We start from the raw sequence: 20,416 nt of genomic DNA, 5'->3' as shown, positions 1-20,416 counted from the left end.
ACCACCTAAGCACAAGCACCATGAATCTTCGAGACAATCCTATTCCTTCTCGCATAGGCAAGGGATGATGTTTCACATGATCAGAGCCAGAGACATTAATCATAGCATAATGGGAAGGGATATTGCCTACCATCCTCCACCCATCCCAAATCTCGTGAATAATGTGTTAGACGTCAATGGATTACAATTGGCCGCCACCCCCATCGGGGAAATGAATTCTATCCTATTACATGATCCCTTCCAAATATATATATATATATATATATATATATATATATATATATATATATTATACTAAACTATGTTTAATATAATATTAAAAATAAATATTTTTTTATAGAATAAATTTACCAAATAAAATTATAAGTAGATTTACAAATTGTCAAAAAGTTAAGAAAATTAGAAAGAAATCTGAGGGTTTTGAAAGGTGGTGTATGTGGGTAACGGATTGTATTAAGTTTCCACTTGAGTGAGATAAAAGTGCATAAATAACAAGCTATCATAATAAGGAAAAATGTTTTAACAAAAGGTTTGTTATTTATATTTATATTTTATTATTAAAAAAATATTTTATATTTATGTATTTTATTTTTTAGAAATATATAAAAGTTATTTGTATTTTTTATATTATATTCAATAATAAAAAGATTATCGATTTTTTTTTGTAAGCTTGATAGGACCTTTTCATTCATTTTCTTTCAAAAAGGGCAAGTTACAACTAGAAATCAAAATGTTTAGGTGGCCTCAACCTGCCTAGAGGGAAACCAGATCTGTTGGCCACCTAACTGCATGATATGCCATCAAAAAACATAATAATATAAGTTTGTCAAGCAATGCTAAATATGTCTGAGTATCCTTATACTTCATATACTCTAAATAACTTAAAACATAAAGTAAAGTCTGAAGTTGTTGCATATATCAAAAGCCAAAACAAAGATGAAAACATCATGCTACTAATTGTCAGATGAATCCACGGGAGCTGGATCCTTCACACTAGACCCTGGAAGCTCAGTTTGCGGGATGCAGGGAATGTGTTGTTCAATGCCACTGAGGCAGCCATTCTGCTATTGAAGGCTAAACTGAATCTGCTAAAATTCCTTGCGAAAATCCGAGAATCCCTAAGTAGTTTTGAGTGAGTCCGAAGGGAGGTGCACCAACACTTTGGCTATTATATTTTTCATCAACCAATACAAATACATAGTTTTCTTGTACTGATAGGACCGACCATGGGAGTCACCGTGATCAGGCGCTATGACTTGCCAGTCTCCCAAGTTAATTTTTGTATCTACAACTTGCTGATTAAGTTCAGCTTCCCACCCAGCTATGAGCTGACGCACCTGAGGTGGGATGCCCTCGTGGTAAGCATTGACAACATCTCTTATGAAGTGAGAGGTTGTTTTCCGACCTCGACTTCTTCTTGAATATGAGTGGGCTTGGTTGCCCTCATAGGTTTGTGCTAGTTTCTTGCCACGACCGCGGGTACCCTGAGATTGTTGGCCCTTCACTGAGGTAGAACGAGACATGAGACAAAAAAAAATTGAACCGCCGACAATATCAGTTAGAGACCACAACGACAAACCCTTAGTTGACCAACGAACTTTAACCTTGCAATTCCAAAAACCGCACCATATAGGAGAACGTGTCAAGTTTTCAAGGCAGGAGGGCAGAAAACAATAAGTTAACCAACAACTTACCCTACAGTGAGCAGCGAAAAGCGAATGGTGCCAATTATGGATCCCAAAACAATACCACCAACACTGCCATGAGCGACACTGGGTGTAGGCTTGAGACGAGCAACAAATGAGCTAGAACCGTATAAACCCAGAAACATGACAAAATACAACTAGAGAAATACTAATGTCATCACCCCAGGGAAACAGACAAAGAGAATACAAAGTTTGGCTTAGCTTCCCCTCCCATAGTATTCCCATGTGTGAAAGCAAAATACCATAGTAAACAGAGACAATAATGCAAAATACAGAGAAACCCTCATATAGATCATAAATTTCCATCCAAAACCCACAATGAGACTTCCTACGAACTTCTGACACCAGAAGATAGCCATTCCTCCACGCAACAAGCAAAACTATGTGGCTAGCCATGGAAACGAGGCAAGAAAAACTTAAACTAGGAACATACCTGAAGAGAGTGACCAAAGAAGACCGTAAGTCGAAACCACCCGATGGAGAACCACGAGGAGTGCCTCAAAGCCGTAACATTCCTCAAACCAAACTGTATCCAAGTTTCCTTTACAAGCATAGAAATTACTTACCACCACAACATGAAAGCCAGAGAACCCTGATGTTATTCTCTCCCTGCCACCTTCCTTAATCGCATTGAATGACTGCATGTGAGAGGCCACCACTCCATGTGCCTTATGCATGTGGAGGGTGGTAGATTGTCACCTGTATCCCATAATCATGACAGAATGACGTTTGGAGGTACCGAAACCTCCGGCTTGCACCCCAATCGAGGATAAAAAGACTATATATATATATATATATATATATATATCGAAAAGTTTTAATATATTATAATTTAAAAATATTACTTTTATAATTAGATAAAAAGCATTTGTTGGGGATAGATTTTGTGAAATATTTTATTGTCCTTTAATATTGGTCAACCTATACCACATGTATTATAAAATTGCATGTCCTCAAAACCACTTGTTGCTTGCTAGGAAGTTCCCATCATATTCATTCTTCTCACCAACCACCTATCACACACCATGCAGTTACTATCACTATTGGCACTTCAATATGTAGATAAATATGGTTCTAGGGGTTGGAGAAATAAATTGTTATTGATGTCAAGGGATGAATAACTGAAGAAAAGAATTGCATAGGTTTGAAGAGAACTTTAAGCCGTTTCTAAGGAGTATTTGCATGACTCCTAACTCCTCTCCCTTGCGGAGAACTTTATTTTCCAAGTAAAAAATACTTGTTTTTGACCTCTATCAAGTCAACCTACTTAAGAACAAGTCAAACCCCCTCCCCAACATACATGTTGGTTCAGTGTGCGATTGAATTAATATAAGTGAAGGCCATGTTCTTCCCTAATTAAGTCAAATCAACTTGGTGAATACAAGATAAGAAGGATTCATACCTAAAGGAGAAGTAAAAAGGTTCATATCTGATGAACCCAAGAGATGTTTGAAGGAGAAAGACTTGGTTTTCTATCTTTTTTTTTTACTAGAATTGAAATTTTCCTTGCACTAATAGACATGGGCTGAAAATGCGACAACGACATCTGACAAAAGGGATAAAATCAGAAAAACTATAGGAATTTAAATGTGTTTATTTTTTTAAAGCCCGATAGTCGTTGAATATTCAGAGGTAGTTCCTTTACCGTTGAATATCTGATGGGAGTGCATGTAGCATCGAATATCTGATGTTTGGTCCAATATCAAACAAATTCTAGGGAATAATTGTATAACATCCAATTCCACCATTAATGGCTTCTTTCCATTGGACAATGTCTAATTTAGGACCACTTTACATTGAGTTTAACTAATTATAATAAATATAAGATTAATATTATAATTATATATAATATTATAAATATATAATTAGGCTATATTAATATTAATATCAATAATATATATATATATATATATATATACGCCCGAATATCATATAACTTCGACATAGTTGTTGTATTACTTGTGATTGTTTTGAAAAGTTGTAGGCTTATTTTGAGGTTAATTTTTGAAGAAAATCATCACTGAAAATTTGGTGAGGAAAAATGTCACATAACATTCCTCAAGGAGGCCAAGGAGATGTGGGATCGACATTGGGGCTTCGAAGGATCAAAAATATTATTGCCCTTGTAGAAGTTGCAAGGGCTTGAAGCCAAGGAGGATTCTAATAAAAACAACTAAAAGGCATTGTAGAGACTATGGACACGTTAGAGACAGACATGAATATCATCTATTAGTAAGTTATTCATTATATGTCTTTGTATTGTAGATTGTTTTTGTAAATGTTTATATGTATATTGTATTTTAGATTGTATGTCTTTGTATTGTCGTTCTATTGTAAATGTTTATATTCTTTTGGAATATATTTGAACTATGTTGTGGATAGATATTATTTTATTATTATGGTTAGGGTTGATTAAGGGGTTAGGCCGAGTTAGGAGTTAATTAGTTTAATGGCTTAGGGATAAGGGGTTATTGTTTAAGGGTTTATGGGTTAGGGCTTAGGGGCTTAGGGGAATGGGGTTAAGGTGTTAGGTGGTTAATGTATGTTTAGGGGGTTAATTAGGACCTAGAGGATTTAGAGGTTAATGGGTTTTTAGGGAGCATTATTAATAAGTTTTTAAAGTATATTATGCACATTTAAAATGTTATGTTCCTAACCACAATGTATTTCGCTCATAAAAGAGACTCTTTCTCATTTTTTAAGGAAAAAAGTATGGGACACAAGCCTTGCACTTGGTGTTTCAAAATGTTTTACTAGGGGACAATGAACTTTTTAAGCCCAAGTGATATAGAGTGAAGAATTCTCTATATAAAGTCTCTTTTTGTGATAAGTAAAGGGTCTCATTTGTTGTAAATTATGAGAAAACTTGAAGTAATAATAAAGCTATAATAGTTTGAGGAAAATGGTAGATTAATGAAATATTTGATAAATCATTAGTGGTTATTTTTTATTAAATTTATCTTATTTATTATCACTCATGCAAGGTAGAACATTCCATTTTGAATGTCCTTTGAAGTAGGTGTTGGAAAATCAAAGATATTATATTAGGGTTTGATTCTCCTTTCTTGATAATTACTTGTGAGTGTGTTGGCTTCTTTTACATTTTTATTATCTTATCTTTCATCAAACAAATATACATACATGAAGATCACAAAACGAGAGACACAAGATATAGGCACATGTCAAGGAAAAACCCCCCTCGAGGGGAAAACCCAGTCAAAGTAATTCTTCCTTTTAATAGTATCCTTTGAGACTCTTCACCCTAGACCAAGACCAAACTTTCCCTTCACACCATGTCAGCCTCCAAGATCTTCGACCCTTTCCAGCGACTTCGACTATGCAACAGTTCCCAGCAACATGCAGCTTCTGGCAGCAACAAAACCCTAGGAGACTTTGATCTCCTAAACTAGACCATGAAACAGAGAGAGAGAGGCACCAAAAGTTCAATTTTCCTCTTCTCTAGAGATTGCCCCGAACTCACACTTATTTCCTCCTTTCGGCAACAAACTTCACACTACCCAGTGCTTCTAGAGATATCGAATAGCTTGAGAGAGTGAGTGCTCCAAATGAATTTGGCCTCCTTCAATATATAGCCTTCTTGTGGGTCGAATGGGGGTCTTTAGGCTGACTTGATCTTCCGTAGGCCAACATGATGTGGAGGACACAATTCATATTTTACTTGATATAAAACCTTTTTAAATGATCCAAAACCCTAAGAAGGGTCTCTTCGAATGTACAATGACTCTATAAACTCAATATTAATCCTAGGAGTCCACAATTGGGACTTTGACTAATATAATGATGACCCAAGCATGAAACCCATGCTTTAATAAGTCATTGTTACAATAATAAAAATTATTTTCTTTATTCTTTTGAAAAGTACATTACATAATGACTCAAGTACATAATTGAAGACCGAACACAGTTACTTTTTCCAACACTCCCTCTTAACTAGGTAGGTATTCATAATGTACAAATACAATGGAATATCTCAAACTATATGAAAAACAATGTAAACTTTGAAACGAGAACTATAAACTCAAAACGAGAACTCTGGCCAAAAAACCCCAAAAAAACATAAAAAACAGTGCTAAAAACGAAAAGTGTGTATACTGGAACGATGTTTTTTTTTTTTAGGTGTCAATTTTGAACGTGTTTTAAAAATGGCGGTGACTACGAAATTTACTATGAAATTTTCGTGCAAAATATAGCTTCAAAACGAAAGTGATGCTACTGGAATAATGTTTTTTTTTTTTAGGGTCAATTTTCAAACTTTTTAAAAAATGCTAATAAAACCAATTTTTTATGTCTCAAACAAAGTTAATTTTTAAGGAAAAAACACATTAATGTTTCTGGTAGAATATCATTTTTCTTTCCTAAGTATAAATTTAGCATATTTTCAACCACACCATGCTAGATACAAAAGAAATTGAAATTTTTTCAACTATAAAATTAAAAAACCATGACATTATGAACAAATTATATCACTGAATGAAATCAAAAGTCTTTATTTGTATACTGAATAAAACAGACATTATATCTCTAATTTGATATCGCATTGTAGATATTTAAACAATAAAATTTATCATACTTAAGACATAATCCAACAACATAAAAATGCTTCATAACTTCTCATTTAACAACATATGGAAAACATTAATTTTATTTGAAGATATGATGCATACATCAGTTATATAATCTGTCTTAAACAATTATTCAAAATCACTCATATTTTCTTGCACACCATCACAATTCACATCTTCAGATGAGTGACTGGATGCTGACGAAGATGTTCCATGTTCTTCTCTTTCATCAACTAGTGCCCCATCTGAGTCCACATGTATGCCCAACATTCCAGGTTTCAAAAGTCTTCTAGATCTACGGCTGGTTTCAGCATACTCCCATGTCAACACTATTCCTTCTGGTAACAACCTTTTTAGAATCTCTATCGTCTTGAAGCGAAGAGTTCCTCTCTTTGTTAAATTGAAGTCATAAACAAGTATGTCAACATCCTCCAATTGTAATATGTCTATGCGGCGGCGATTTATATTTGTACCCTTTCTTTTTCTTTTCCCACCATTTTTTTTGTCAACTACCATCTCTGGCTTATACACACCATTGAATGGGTGTGTATTTGTGGCATACCAATGTACTTCAACACTTGTAACATCCTCATTTTCTGTAAAGACCTTTATAACTTTAGCAACCCAAAATGGATAGCCTTTGGGATCTCCATCTGCTAGCACTGCAATCATGCAACCCTCCTTAATATCATGTACTGAACCCCTATAAAGGTCTTCCATGGCTTCACGTTGTGCACGAGATCTTCTGGAACCAATATACATCTCTCTTTCCATTGCATGTGAAGAATTAATAATACCTTGAGTTTGTTGCTGTTCAACAATGTTTACTTCCTCTTGTTCATTCGACACATTTTGTGGCCAAATAAATGGATTTTTCAAAGGTATATCTTCATTGGTTGTTATTGAAATGATATCACTTTGATTATTGAAAAATGACTCCCACCAAACTGAATCAGCAATGTCAAAGTACTCATATGTATATCTAATACATTTTTTAATTTCTTCTAGGCAATTAGAATAATTTATATGTCTATTCTGTCTGCGTGCATTCTGAACTTCACCAACTGATTGTAATAACAATATTTTTGATGCAAATATTGGACGATCTGGAATGAACTTCAAAAATTGCAAACCTGATGACGGTGCCCATTCTATAGTAGTTGAAAACTTCTTGCCCCATATTAGTGTTTTCCCATCAATTTTTTTTATACGAAATTGATGTTGGAAGCTAATATCATTAAGTTGTTCAATGCATTTCCCCTCACCATATGATCCTAGAATAAACCTTCGCATGTCAACAGTTTCTTCCAACACTTCAAAAGCAGGCTCTGGCATGTATGATTTCTTAATACATTCAATTAGTGATGGCAAGCTCCCAACTTCCTTCCTCCTCAATGTGACTGAAAAATGACTGAACATCTGATCAATATGGTCATGAGTGTGCCCAACAAGAAGGAAACCAACCTTTACCTTTTGAAAAATTCTCAATTCAACAAGCATGTTCAGATACCCAAAAACAACCTGATTTTTGTTTTCACGGCAAGTGTTGTCCAATTGTAGATACAAAACTTCAGGAAGATTACCAGACCAATGAGAAATCACATCATGAATTATGGTTATGGTCAGATTTGCATCATTATGAATATTTGGAGCTGTGAAGTACACCCTTGGCAACATTTTCCCATTGAAGACCATACAACCGACCAAGTGAAACTGAATAAAATTTTCCTCTTGTAGATTTTTGGGTGTGCGAACAAAATGTGGTAAAAGTGTTTTCTTCTGGTCCATACCATCAATTATCAAACCCAAATATTTATTTGGATTATCATAACACTTCTTTCGATGCTTGTACAACTTCTTCCTTTCATTTGTTTGTTGTTCGCGATGCTCCTGAAGTTCTTTGACAATTAAATCTACACAACATAAAAGAAATTCATTAAGAAATATGTTTTCATAGTTGATGACTATACAATTTTGAAAGTAAAAGTTATGAACACTTACCTCTTTCTGAGCCTTCACATTTGTCCCTTTTTGATTTAAGAGAAGCACATGTACTGCAAATCCCCATCCTTGTCTTCTTAGGAATACGAACATTATTGAATTCTTTCTTCCATATCTTCACAAAATATTGATATGTAATAAATTGGCCCTGTCCCTCAGCACTTTCTGCATATTCTTTGTATAAGTTGTAGATTTTTTGTCTTGAAAAATTATCTGGAATATGTATTGTCTCTCTATTTGGCATACACTCTCCATGCTTTGAAAAGGAATCTTTCATCCATGACATTGCAGTATTTGATAATGGCCCAAACTGTCTTTTATAACGTACTTCTGAATAAAATGTGGGATCCTTTTCCAAATTTTCTTGAATAATTCTCGAGAGACGAAAAATCCAATTGAATGAAACATTTTGAAAGCTTTTCTACACAATAATAAATTCCTAATATGATAATCATAACCTGACAATGTAGATTGCATGCAGCCAACTAAATATGAGTTTTGCATGCTTTTATTCATTGACAAATATCTCTTCCTGCTTTCTAATGCAAATGTGAAATCCATACGTTTCAAGCAATTTTTTTGGCAACATTCACTTGAAATGAGAGCGCTGATAGAACTTCTTCTCGTCAGATATTCTGCTCTACCCCTTGTATAAATAGAATAGTTTGCATTGATACGAAAAGGTCTGCTCCTACTCCTTGATACAATATTTCTTGGCAACATCTCCATCATTGGATCATCACTGCTGCTCTCATCCTGTTCTTCATCACTGCTGCTCTCATAGTCCTTAGAATCAGGACTAAGAGGAGATTGTGATACTCCAATCTTTTGAAAATCATCATCCCGCGCTTCATCACTGCTGCTCTCTAAGTCCTTAGAATCAGGACTAAGAGGACATTGTGATACTCCAATCTTTTGAAAATCATCATCCCGCGCTTCATCACTGCTGCTCTCATAGTCATTAGAATCAGGACTAAGAGGACATTGTGATACTCCAATCTTTTGAAAATCATCATCTCGTGCTTCATCACTGCTGCTCTCATAGTCCTTAGAATCAGGACTAAGAGGACATTGTGATACTCCAATCTTTTGAAAATCATCATCCCGCGCTTCATCACTGCTGCTCTCATAGTCCTTAGAATTAGGACTAACTAGACACTTTGACACTCCATTCTTTTGAAATTCATTATCACACTCATCATCACTGCTGCTCTCATAGTCCTTAGAATTAGGACTAAGTGGACACTTTGACACTCCATTTTTTTGAAATTCATTATCACACTTTTCATCACTATTGCTCTCATAGTCCTTAGAATTAGGACTAAGTGGACACCGTGACACTCCATTATTTTGAAATTCGCCATCATGCACATCAAAACTGCTGCTCTCATAGTCTTCAAAATTAGGACTGAGTGGACACCGTGACCCTCCATTCTTTTGAACTTCACCATCACACTCTTCAAAACTGCTACTCTCATAGTCCTCAGAATTAGGACTAAGTGGACATCGTGACACTCCATTCTTTTGAACTTCACCATCATGCTCTTCATCACCGCTGCTTTCATAGTCCTTAGAATCGAGACTAAGTGGAAGAATTGACTTTCTATTCATAGTGGAAGAATTCCTGCTATATTCATCAATATGAATAGAGTTGTTACGCGATGAAGATGTTGATGGTGTATAAATCGAAACTTCACCATCAGAACAATCCATCCCTTTCAAATAGAAGATGTTGAATGATACAAATGGAGTCTCCTAAGAATATTATATAGCTTAAAGAATGAAATATTCCCTCCAAAATTATTCACTCCAAAAATTTTCGCGAAAATATTTCCCTCCAAAAGTTTGTTAGATTTATTTACCTTTATTATTTTATTCTACAATCCATTGAAAAACATAAACTAAATTTTTTTATGAAATCAATCACTGAAATTCAAATTGTAAACTATAACTTCTATATTAATTATTCTAATAGTTAAAGTATATAATATTTACTAAACAACTAATTTTTTTTTATTTTTTTTAATTTTTATAATATATTCTAAAACAAATTAATCCCACATTAAATCCGTTGTAAAATAACTCTACAATATTCGCTCTATAATAATTTAAAACAAATTATCCCACATTAATCGTAGAGAAAAACATCTTCGTAATTTCACTTATATATTAAATTTCGTTATCACTATTACTTACCTCACATCCAGGTTTTCTGAAGTTCGTTGAAAGATGTGAATTTGTGGAGCAGCTATATTGCTATCAACAACATATTCAACGAAGAATTATCGCAATTGAAAGGTAAGTTCATTTTTTTTTTTTTTCAAAATTTTCATATTAAATTAATTTAACGTCGAAGAAGATTTTTTTTTTAAAATTAATAATTTTTCCAAGCTGTTAGAGTCGGTCTAGTAGTCTTCTATCAGCGATCAAAACTCTTTGCATTTGCATAAGTAGGTGTCTCATCAGTGTCATTTCATTGCATTCCATTAGGCATGCCATAACCCTGATGGAGGAGCTGGTGTCTTTATTCCCCTCTTGGCACTGCTGGATCAAGTTGTTTCAGTCTATAAATTCTTTCAAGGTTCCTTGTCTTGTCAAAGTCCTAGGTCTAGGGTTTAGGTCCAATTTGTCTTTGAGGTCATGTCTTTAAAGGTCAATAAATGCCCAGCAGGCCAGAGGGATGACTATCAAAGTTTTTCTTCAAAGATTTCATCTTGTACAGCTAATTTTAACCTTGGATTTAAAAACCCTGTTTTTAAAGACAAGGTCTTTTTTCTCATTTTTGTAAAAAATTGTAAAAATTCAAAAGTTTTCAAAAGACAGCATGCAGCCCTGGTCCCCTTTGCCAAGATCCTCAGAAGCTATCCCTACAAGAAATTTTCAAGACAAAGCATCAGTTCAAACAATTTCAGGACAAAAGGAAACCATAAAGTCAGCAGCATTTAAATTTTGAAAAAGTGTCAAGTTAAAAACATTAGAAAGAGGGTTTGAGGAGAAATTAATTTAAATCAAGCCTATAAAGCCCCTCTCTCCTTCTATTTGAGCATCATTTGCCTCAAAGCAATAGTGAAGAGCGATTTGGGCGATTTGGAGAGAAATTGAGCAAACTTGGCAAGCTGAGCCCGCGCGCGACCTGTCAGCACTTGCGCGCGACCTATTGAGCGCGCACGACCTATCAAGGGGCTTCCTCCAGTTGAAAAATTACACTGGCGTGACCTATCAGCACCTGCGCGCGACCTGTTGGGAAACTCATCTACAAAAACCGCCAGTAAACTCCAAAACGACCTCAAGATTTTTCAAGGTTGCAGGTAGGCCTTTGATCATCAAAGTATTTTTCTTGGAAAAGACAAATGAGCATGGGAAAGGTGTTTTAATGTCGTCAAATTGAAATAAGAGGTTCATGTATGTTTGCTTAAAAAGGTCAAAATGCAAGTAGAGACCCGTGACTTGGTACCCGTTGAGCGAGAGGCTATGCTTCTCCAGGTCAATGCTCATTTTGAGAGGCTGCTAGCTAAGGCCAACAAAGATAAGGACATGCTCAGGAATATGAAAAACCACTATTGGGCCCGAATGCACGTATGCAAGGCGAAAATGAGGGTGATTCAAGGGCGGTTGGCCAAGGCACTAAAACGACGGAAAAGGCCCGATCCCCTCCACGTCTTGGCTGAGGCTTCCTTGAAGGAGAATGATATTAAATAACCTCACTACAGCACAAATTTCATAAAAAATTGAGCATTTTTGGTCACTTATGAATTTTTGAGCAAAAAACAGGTTTTTCACATTGATAGGTCACGCGCCGCGCGCGACCTATCCGATGGGCAACTTCATTTTGGGAAAACTCAGCATTTCTGGATTTGTCATGCAAAGTTACACCTGCTCAGCAATTACCAAGAGATTTCATCAAGTTTTGAGCCTCTAGAAGGTCAAAAAAATGCAAAAATTGACTTTTTGCCACCTTTTTGACAAACAGGGAGCAGTCTTGGGAGATTGCTTTTTTGGAGGGGAAAATGGCCACCAAATTTAGAAATTCTAGTTGGGTTGGAAAGTAGACATCCAGACCTTTCCAACAAGCCCACTTTTGCCTCATTTGGAAACCTGGAAGTGCCTCAAACGGAGCTCCAAAGAAGCGCGACCTATCAAGATTAGGGCGCGACCTATCAGGCAATTTTCATAATTTTTCACCTACAGCTCAGGAATTCGCCCAGCTTTGGCCAGTTTTGACTTGGGATGGGATTTTTCACCCTCTTTGACATAATTAATGTATTTTCATGTTGATATGACAATTATTTACCTATTCTAGAAGATTCATTCATGAAATAGCAAACATTTAATGAATGAATTGGTTTCCTAGCTTATAGAGGCAAGTTGTTTTGACTGCCTAGATTTTAGTGCTCAGTTTAGAATTGGTTGAAACAGCTCCTAGAAGGATGAGCTCGACCCCTAGAGGCTAGGGAATGGGTTGGCATGGTCTATATTATGTATTTTCTCAATCATTTTCATGGTTGGAGAGGTTGGACTCTTGAGGGAGAAAGCTCTATTGTATTATTCATTGTATCTCTGCAATTTTGGCAAAGGAAGAAAGACCAGGGTTTTGCAGTCCTTTTTGGGATTCCTGTGGTTACATGTATTGATGGTGTGTTTCTCTTTGTACTTGTAAGTTTGTTATGTGAATCATCTTCTTACTTTTTCTTCTGCAAATTAGGCAAATGAAGTGTTAAGGTAGAATTCATGGTTGCTGTGCTCTGCCTTTAAGTTTGCTTAATATCAATGTTTTCAGCTGTTTAAGGAGAATTCAAGGTGATTGCTTGCTCTCCTTAGCTCCTCACCAGTCATTCTCATCCATCCAAATCTTTCAAAGGCATCAATACAGTCTCCTACCTTGCCCCAAAGAACCCCCTGCGAAAACTGTGTCCAATCCCCGCACCCAAAATTGCCTTTCCCCAATTTTCCACCAAAACCCTAAAAATCCCAAAACAAACTCTTTTTATCAGTTTACTAGCCTAAAATCAGTGTTTCCTTATTGGTTATCTCGCCCATTGAATATCTTTACCGAGATAGACCGGAGAGAGCCCTCTCCTGCCCCGTAGGGCTAGCTACGAGGCTAAGTGGTTTGATGTTGCCTTGGAGTTTGCCTTTCTCAGCCTGAGGTGAAATTTCAAGCGCTAACATATTGGCGACCATACTGGGGAGAACAAATTGCTTGTGGATTGATATGTTGGTTTCATAAGTCTTAGACGGAGCCTGAAGTTATGCCAGGTAGCCTTCGAAACGCTTTTGCTTTGCATTAGCGGAATTAGATAAACGCTGCTTCAGTCAATCTCCGTGAGCTTGTGAATACAACACTTCATTTGCATTTTACCCCAATACATGTATCAAGTTCAGATCTGATTGTTGATGGTGGACAACGATCAGACACTTGAAAGGCTGAAATCATTCACTTGGCGACTCTAAATCAGTTTCGAGATCAGATCCAAAGACTCCACTGGAGGATGATCCCGACCAGCAAAACCATGAAAGGACAACATGGACAGATCAGGTACTCAAGTTGGAATTTCATCCAAGACATTTTGTTCTTTGTTCTAAATTATTTCTTCTCTTTTCCCAAGAATGTCAAGACTGTGTTGCAAAGTATACTATGCTTGAGAAAAGATCCCAGGCCTGCAGTTGATTCTTTCCCTCTGAAGAGTGTGAAAACCAAAGATTTGCATGCCTTTGAGCTTGATCAGGTTCCTTTTTCCGAATGTGACGACCATCTTCAGATTGAGGAACCTCAAAAGACCAAGACTGATTCTATACCTGCTGTACATACCCCTACACCTTGTAAAATTCCAGATCGGTATAAACCTCTTGTTTTACCTCCTGTTCTTCATGCTTTCCCCAAAAATTATGATCTATACTTGCCGAGGTTTGATGGTGAATGTAAGAATGTCAAAGCTGAGCAACATGTGCAGAATTTTGAGAATCTTCTAGATCTTTTTGAAGTTGATGATGAAGATGTTAGTATAAGGCTTTTTGCTCTTTCTTTGCAAGCCAAAGTGAAGAGTTGGTTCAAAGCCCTGCCTGATGCGAGCATCTCAGATTTCCAGCAGTTTGTCAAAGTTTTTCTCGACAGGTGGATGATCGGGCAGAACCTTTTCTTGATTGTAGAAGAATATAACCAGCTGAAAAGATTGCCAGGGGAGACAGTACAACAGTTTTCGGCCAGATTTAATCAAGTTTATTATTCGATGCCAGTTGATATAAGACCTTCTCCTAGATCTGCTCTCTTGCACTATCCGGGTGCCTTTGATCCGGAGATGGAGTTTTAGCTGAGAGAAAGGGATATTGCAACACTTCACGAGATGCAGAACAGTGCAGTAAATGTAGAGGCTCATTTGTTGATCCGAAGGGCAAGGATGAAGGAAGAAGAGATGAAAAACATAGATCCGGAAAAATCGACATCTCTAGAGGTAAAGCTTGATATTTTGGTAAGTGCAGTAGAAGAGATGATGGACAAGATCAACACAAGGAATGATTATGAAGCTCATGGCTCGCTGATTGAAGAAGAACAAGTTGCTGATCCAAAACATTTTGTTTCTTATCCTAGTTGTCATAGATCTGATAATGATTGTTTTGTAAATCATCTTGGAGAAGAGAGATCTGTTGATATGACATGCATGCTTGATGATGTCTTTTATACTGATGATTTGCCTCAGTTTGATCAGTATGATGATGATTATGTTCTCCAAACAGAAGCTAATCTTGCAATCAAACAAGCAGCTAGTTTGTGGGAGGAAAAAGTTCATTTTCAGCAGTTTGAATACAATGTTCAGCCATCACATATCAGCTATGACATTGATGAGGAAAGTGCATCAAAGTTTGAAGTAAGTGAAGGATCTTTGCCTTTTTGTTTTGATTCGTTTCAGTTCATCAGAGATAACTACCATGCAATCAGAAATCAAATGTCAACAAGTCTTGATTTGAAGCATCTTGAGAGCAATGAAAATTTTGTTCAAGACTTATCATATTCAGATTTGCAACCCCCGAAAACCATTGATTGTCAAGTTGCAGCTGAAGACTTGGAAGTGGACACACATGATTTAATGATTCAAGGTGACTCCGTACCATTCTGTTTTGAATCATTTCAGTTTTTGAAGGGTAGATTGCATAGTAAATCTTCAAATGAACAGCCTATCACAAATCAGCAATCTCTTAGTGTTAATGTTGAGGATGAGACAGATAACAAAATTCTTGAGCAGCCTGTAGCATCAGATTTGCAGCCACCAAATGAAATTGAAAGGCAGATTACAGATGAAGCTGTGGCAGACAAAATACATGATTTGATGATGCAGGAAGATTCTATACCCTTTTGTTTCGAAGCATTTCAGTTTATAAGGCAGAATCTTCGTAAAATCTCTCAAGAAAAAGATGAACAACTAGAAGGATGTCATGCATTTTCAACGGATACATTACAACAGTCTTTTCAAGTTTTTCATGATCCAATAGCTGATGTTTTGGATGAGGTTTGCAGTCAAAGTCTTTCTCCATTGACTACAGGTGAGCTTGAAACATGTGCTGATATGAATTTGATCCGGCAGCCGGTTTCTTTCTCATTTTCAGCAGAGGTCTCGTCACAAGGCTCAGATCAAAGTTTGCATTCATGGTATGAGGAAAAGAGAAGTAATCTATTGGATGAGCTAAGTTTTAGTATGCTTGAATTTCAAGATCCTTATGCAGTGTTTTTGGAGGCGGATAGAGAATTCATATCATTCAACGGATCTGTTTCTAAGTTGTCATGGGAGTTGCCTTTCAGTAGTTCTCTCTTGTTATTCATAAGCGAGAACTTGTGGAGAATTCAACCAGCAGACGGGATACTTACTTGGTTACATTGGTTGTTTCATTTCACTTGATCAGGTGATGAATGAAACTGTTAGGGTAGGTTGTGATGAATAAGCTCCCCTTTGAGCATCATTTTCAGTTTGTCGGTTGTGTTTAAGTATTGAGTCAGTTTTTAGTTGAGTGAGAGTCAATTTGTGTCATCCGAGTCATCAGTTTTCAGTCATGCATTTTAGTTTAAGTTTTTGACTCCATCGCCCAATGGTTGAAAACACTGGTCTGCTCTCCCAGAGGTCTACGGTTCTTGGCACCTCCAAGGAGCTACCATCCCCATTGGAGCCAATGTTAGAGTCGGTCTAGTAGCCCTCCATCAGCGATCAAAACTCTTTGCATTTGCATAAGTAGGTGTCTCATCAGTGTCATTTCATTGCATTCCATTAGGCATGCCATAACCCTGATGGAGGAGCTGGTGTCTTTATTCCCCTCTTGGCACTGCTGGATCAAGTTGTTTCAGTCTATAAATTCTTTCAAGGTTCCTTGTCTTGTCAAAGTCCTAGGTCTAGGGTTTAGGTCCAATTTGTCTTTGAGGTCATGTCTTTAAAGGTCAATAAATGCCCAGCAGGCCAGAGGGATGACTATCAAAGTTTTTCTTCAAAGATTTCTTCAAAGATTTCATCTTGTACAACCAATTTTAACCTTGGATTTAAAAACCCTATTTTTAAAGACAAGGTCTTTTTTCTCATTTTTGTAAAAAATTGTAAAAATTCAAAAGTTTTCAAAAGACAGCATGCAGCCCTGGTCCCCTTTGCCAAGATCCTCAGAAGCTATCCCTACAAGAAATTTTCAAGACAAAGCATCAGTTCAAACAATTTCAGGACAAAAGGAAACCATAAAGTCAACAACATTTAAATTTTGAAAAAGTGTCAAGTTAAAAACATTAGAAAGAGGGTTTGAGGAGAAATTAATTTAAATCAAGCCTATAAAGCCCCTCTCTCCTTCTATTTGAGCATCATTTGCCTCAAAGCAATAGTGAAGAGCGATTTGGGCGATTTGGAGAGAAATTGAGCAAACTTGGCAAGCTGAGCCCGCGCGCGACCTGTCAGCACTTGCGCGCGACCTATCAGGGGGGTTCCTCCAGTTGAAAAATTACACTGGCGCGACCTATCAAGCGCGCGCGACCTATCAGCACCTGCGCGCGACCTGTTGGGAAATTCATCTACAAAAACCGCCAGTAAACTCCAAAACGACCTCAAAATTCTTCAAGGTTGCAGGTAGGCCTCTGATCATCAAAGTATTTTTCTTGGAAAAGACAAATGAGCATGGGAAAGGTGTTTTAATGTCGTCAAATTGAAATAAGAGGTTCATGTATGTTTGCTTAAAAAGGTCAAAATGCAAGTAGAGACCCGGTGACTTGGTACCCGTTGAGCGAGAGGCTATGCTTCTCCAGGTCAATGCTCATTTGGAGAGGCTGCTGGCTAAGGCCAATAAAGATAAGGACCTGCTCAGGAATATGAAAAACCACTATTGGGCCCGAATGCACGTATGCAAGGCGAAAATGAGGGTGATTCAAGGGCGGTTGGCCAAGGCACTAAAACGGCGGAAAAGGCCCGATCCCCTCCACGTCTTGGCTGAGGCTTCCTTGAAGGAGCATGATATTAAATAACCTCACTACAGCACAAATTTCAAAAAAGTTTGAGCATTTTTGGTCACTTATGAATTTTTGGGCAAAAAACAGGTTTTTCACATTGATAGGTCGCGCGCCGCGCGCGACCTATCCAATGGGCAACTTCATTTTTGGAAAACTCAGCATTTCTGGATTTTTCATGCAAAGTTACACCTGCTCAGCAATTACCAAGAGATTTCATCAAGTTTTGAGCCTCTAGAAGGTCAAAAAACATGCAAAAATTGACTTTCTGCCACCTTTTTGACAAACAGGGAGTAGCCTTGGGAGATTGCAATTTTGGAGGGGCAAATGGCCACCAAATTCAGAAATTCCAGTTGGGTTGGAAAGTAGACATCCAGACCTTTCCAACAAGCCCACTTTTGCCTCATTTGGACACCTAGAAGTGCCTCAAACAGAGCTCCAAAGAAGCGTGACCTATCAAGATTAGGGCGCGACCTATGAGGCAATTTTCATAATTTTTCACCTACAGCTCAGGAATTCGCCCAGCTTTGGCCAGTTTTGACTTGGGATGGGATTTTTCACCCTCTTTGATGTAATTAATGTATTTTCATGTTGATATGACACTTATTTACCTATTCTAGAAGATTCATTCATGAAATAGCAAACATTTAATGAATGAATAGGTTTCCTAGCTTATAGAGGCAAGTTGTTTTGACTGCCTAGATTTTAGTGCTCAATTTAGAATTGGTTGAAACAGCTCCTAGAAGGATGAGCTCGACTCCTAGAGGCTAGGGAATGGGTTGGCATGGTCTATATTATGTATTTTCTCAATCATTTTCATGGTTGGAGAGGTTGGACTCTTGAGGGAGAAAACTCTATTGTATTATTCATTGTATCTCTGCAATTTTGGCAAAGGAAGAAAGACCAGGGTTTTGCAGTCCTTTTTGGGATTCCTATGGTTACATGTATTGATGGTGTGTTTCTCTTTGTACTTGTAAGTTTGTTATGTGAATCATCTTCTTACTTTTTCTTCTGCAAATTAGGCAAATGAAGTGTTAAGGTAGAATTCATGGTTGCTGTGCTCTGCCTTTAAGTTTGCTTAATATCAATGTTTTCAGCTGTTTAAGGAGAATTCAAGGTGATTGCTTGCTCTCCTTAGCTCCTCACCAGTCATTCTCATCCATCCAATTCTTTCAAAGGCATCAATACAGTCTCCTACCTTGCCCCAAAGAACCCCCTGCGAAAACTGTGTCCAATCCCCGCACCCAAAATTGCTTTTCCCCAATTTTCCACCAAAACCCTAAAAAAATCCCAAAACAAACTCTTTTATCAGTTTACTAGCCTAAAATCAGTGTTTCCTTTTTGGTTATCTCGCCCATTGAATATCTTTACCGAGATAGACTGGAGAGAGCCCTCTCCTGCCCCGTAGGGCTAGCTACGAGGTTAAGTGGTTTGATGTTGCCTTGGAGTTTGCCTTTCTTAGCCTGAGGTGAACTTTCAAGCGCTAACACAAGCCAAAATAACAATTATGTCAATCGTGAACATGGTGGGCCCAATCAAACTCAATCACCCAATAACCGTGGGTAGGCCGTCGTCGTGCCCCCTTCCCCCAACCTATTACCGATCTTTCCCATTCACCCATGCCCTCTTCCCCCTTCTACCCTACCCATGTGCCAGCCCTTGCCACCCCCAACTCACCCACCCATGCACCCTTTCCCCAACTCTTCCTTCCCTACCCCACAACTCTCCTCCCCATAAGCCCACCCCTAACTCCCATTCCCCTCCAATCTCAACTCCTCCCCCCCTTTCTTAACGCCGGCCCTATGGGCCCCACCCCCTAACTCCTTCTCCCTGCCCCCTCTCCCTCCACCCCCTTCTGCCCCCCCAACCCGCACCCTCCCCCCCCTTCTGCCCCTACCCCTACCCCCCCTACCCCCCACCTACACCCTACCCCACCCCATCCCGCTACCCTACCCTACCCTACCCTACCGCATCCCCCTACCCTACCCTCCTACCCCCCACCCCCTCCACCCTACCCTACCGCATCCCCCTACCCTACCCTTCCCTACCCCCCCATTCCCCCTCCCCCCCTACCGCATCCCCCTACCCTACCCTACCCCCCCATTTCCCCCCCTACCCTACCCTACCCTACCGCATCCCCCTACCCTACCCTACCCCCCCATTTCCCCCCCCTACCCTACCCTACCCTACCGCATCCCCCTACCCTACCCTACCCCCCCATTCCCCCCCCCCTACCCCTACCCCCCTCCCCCCCGCCCCCTACCCTACCCTACCCACCCTACCCCCCCCCATTCCCCCCCCCCCCCCCCCCCGCCCCATCCCCATTCCCCCCCCCGGCCCCCTCCCCACCCCGCACACCCTCCCCCGCCCCTACCCGACCCATCCCGCCCACCCCTTCCCCTCCCCCGCCCCTACCCGGCGCACCCTGCCCCCTCCCCGGCCGCTCCCACTCCTCGGCCCCTTCGCCCACCCCTCCGCCGCCCCTCCCCGGCCCCCTCCGCCCACCCTCCGACGCCCCCTCCCCCGCCCCTCCCCGGCCCCCTCTGCCCACCCTCCGCCCACCCCTCCACCTCCCCCGCCCCTCCCCGAGCCCACCCCTTCGCCGCCCCCTCTCCGGCCCCTCCGCCCACCCTGCCCCCTCCCCGGCCCCCTCCGCCCGCGCAGGG

This window comes from Pinus tabuliformis, chromosome 7 (assembly GCF_031772625.1).
Source record: "Pinus tabuliformis cultivar Carrire ecotype Pingquan chromosome 7, CPIR1, whole genome shotgun sequence".
Taxonomy (NCBI): domain Eukaryota; kingdom Viridiplantae; phylum Streptophyta; class Pinopsida; order Pinales; family Pinaceae; genus Pinus; species Pinus tabuliformis.
The sequence above is the reverse complement of the archived record's forward strand: the minus strand, read 5'-3'. Positions refer to the sequence as shown.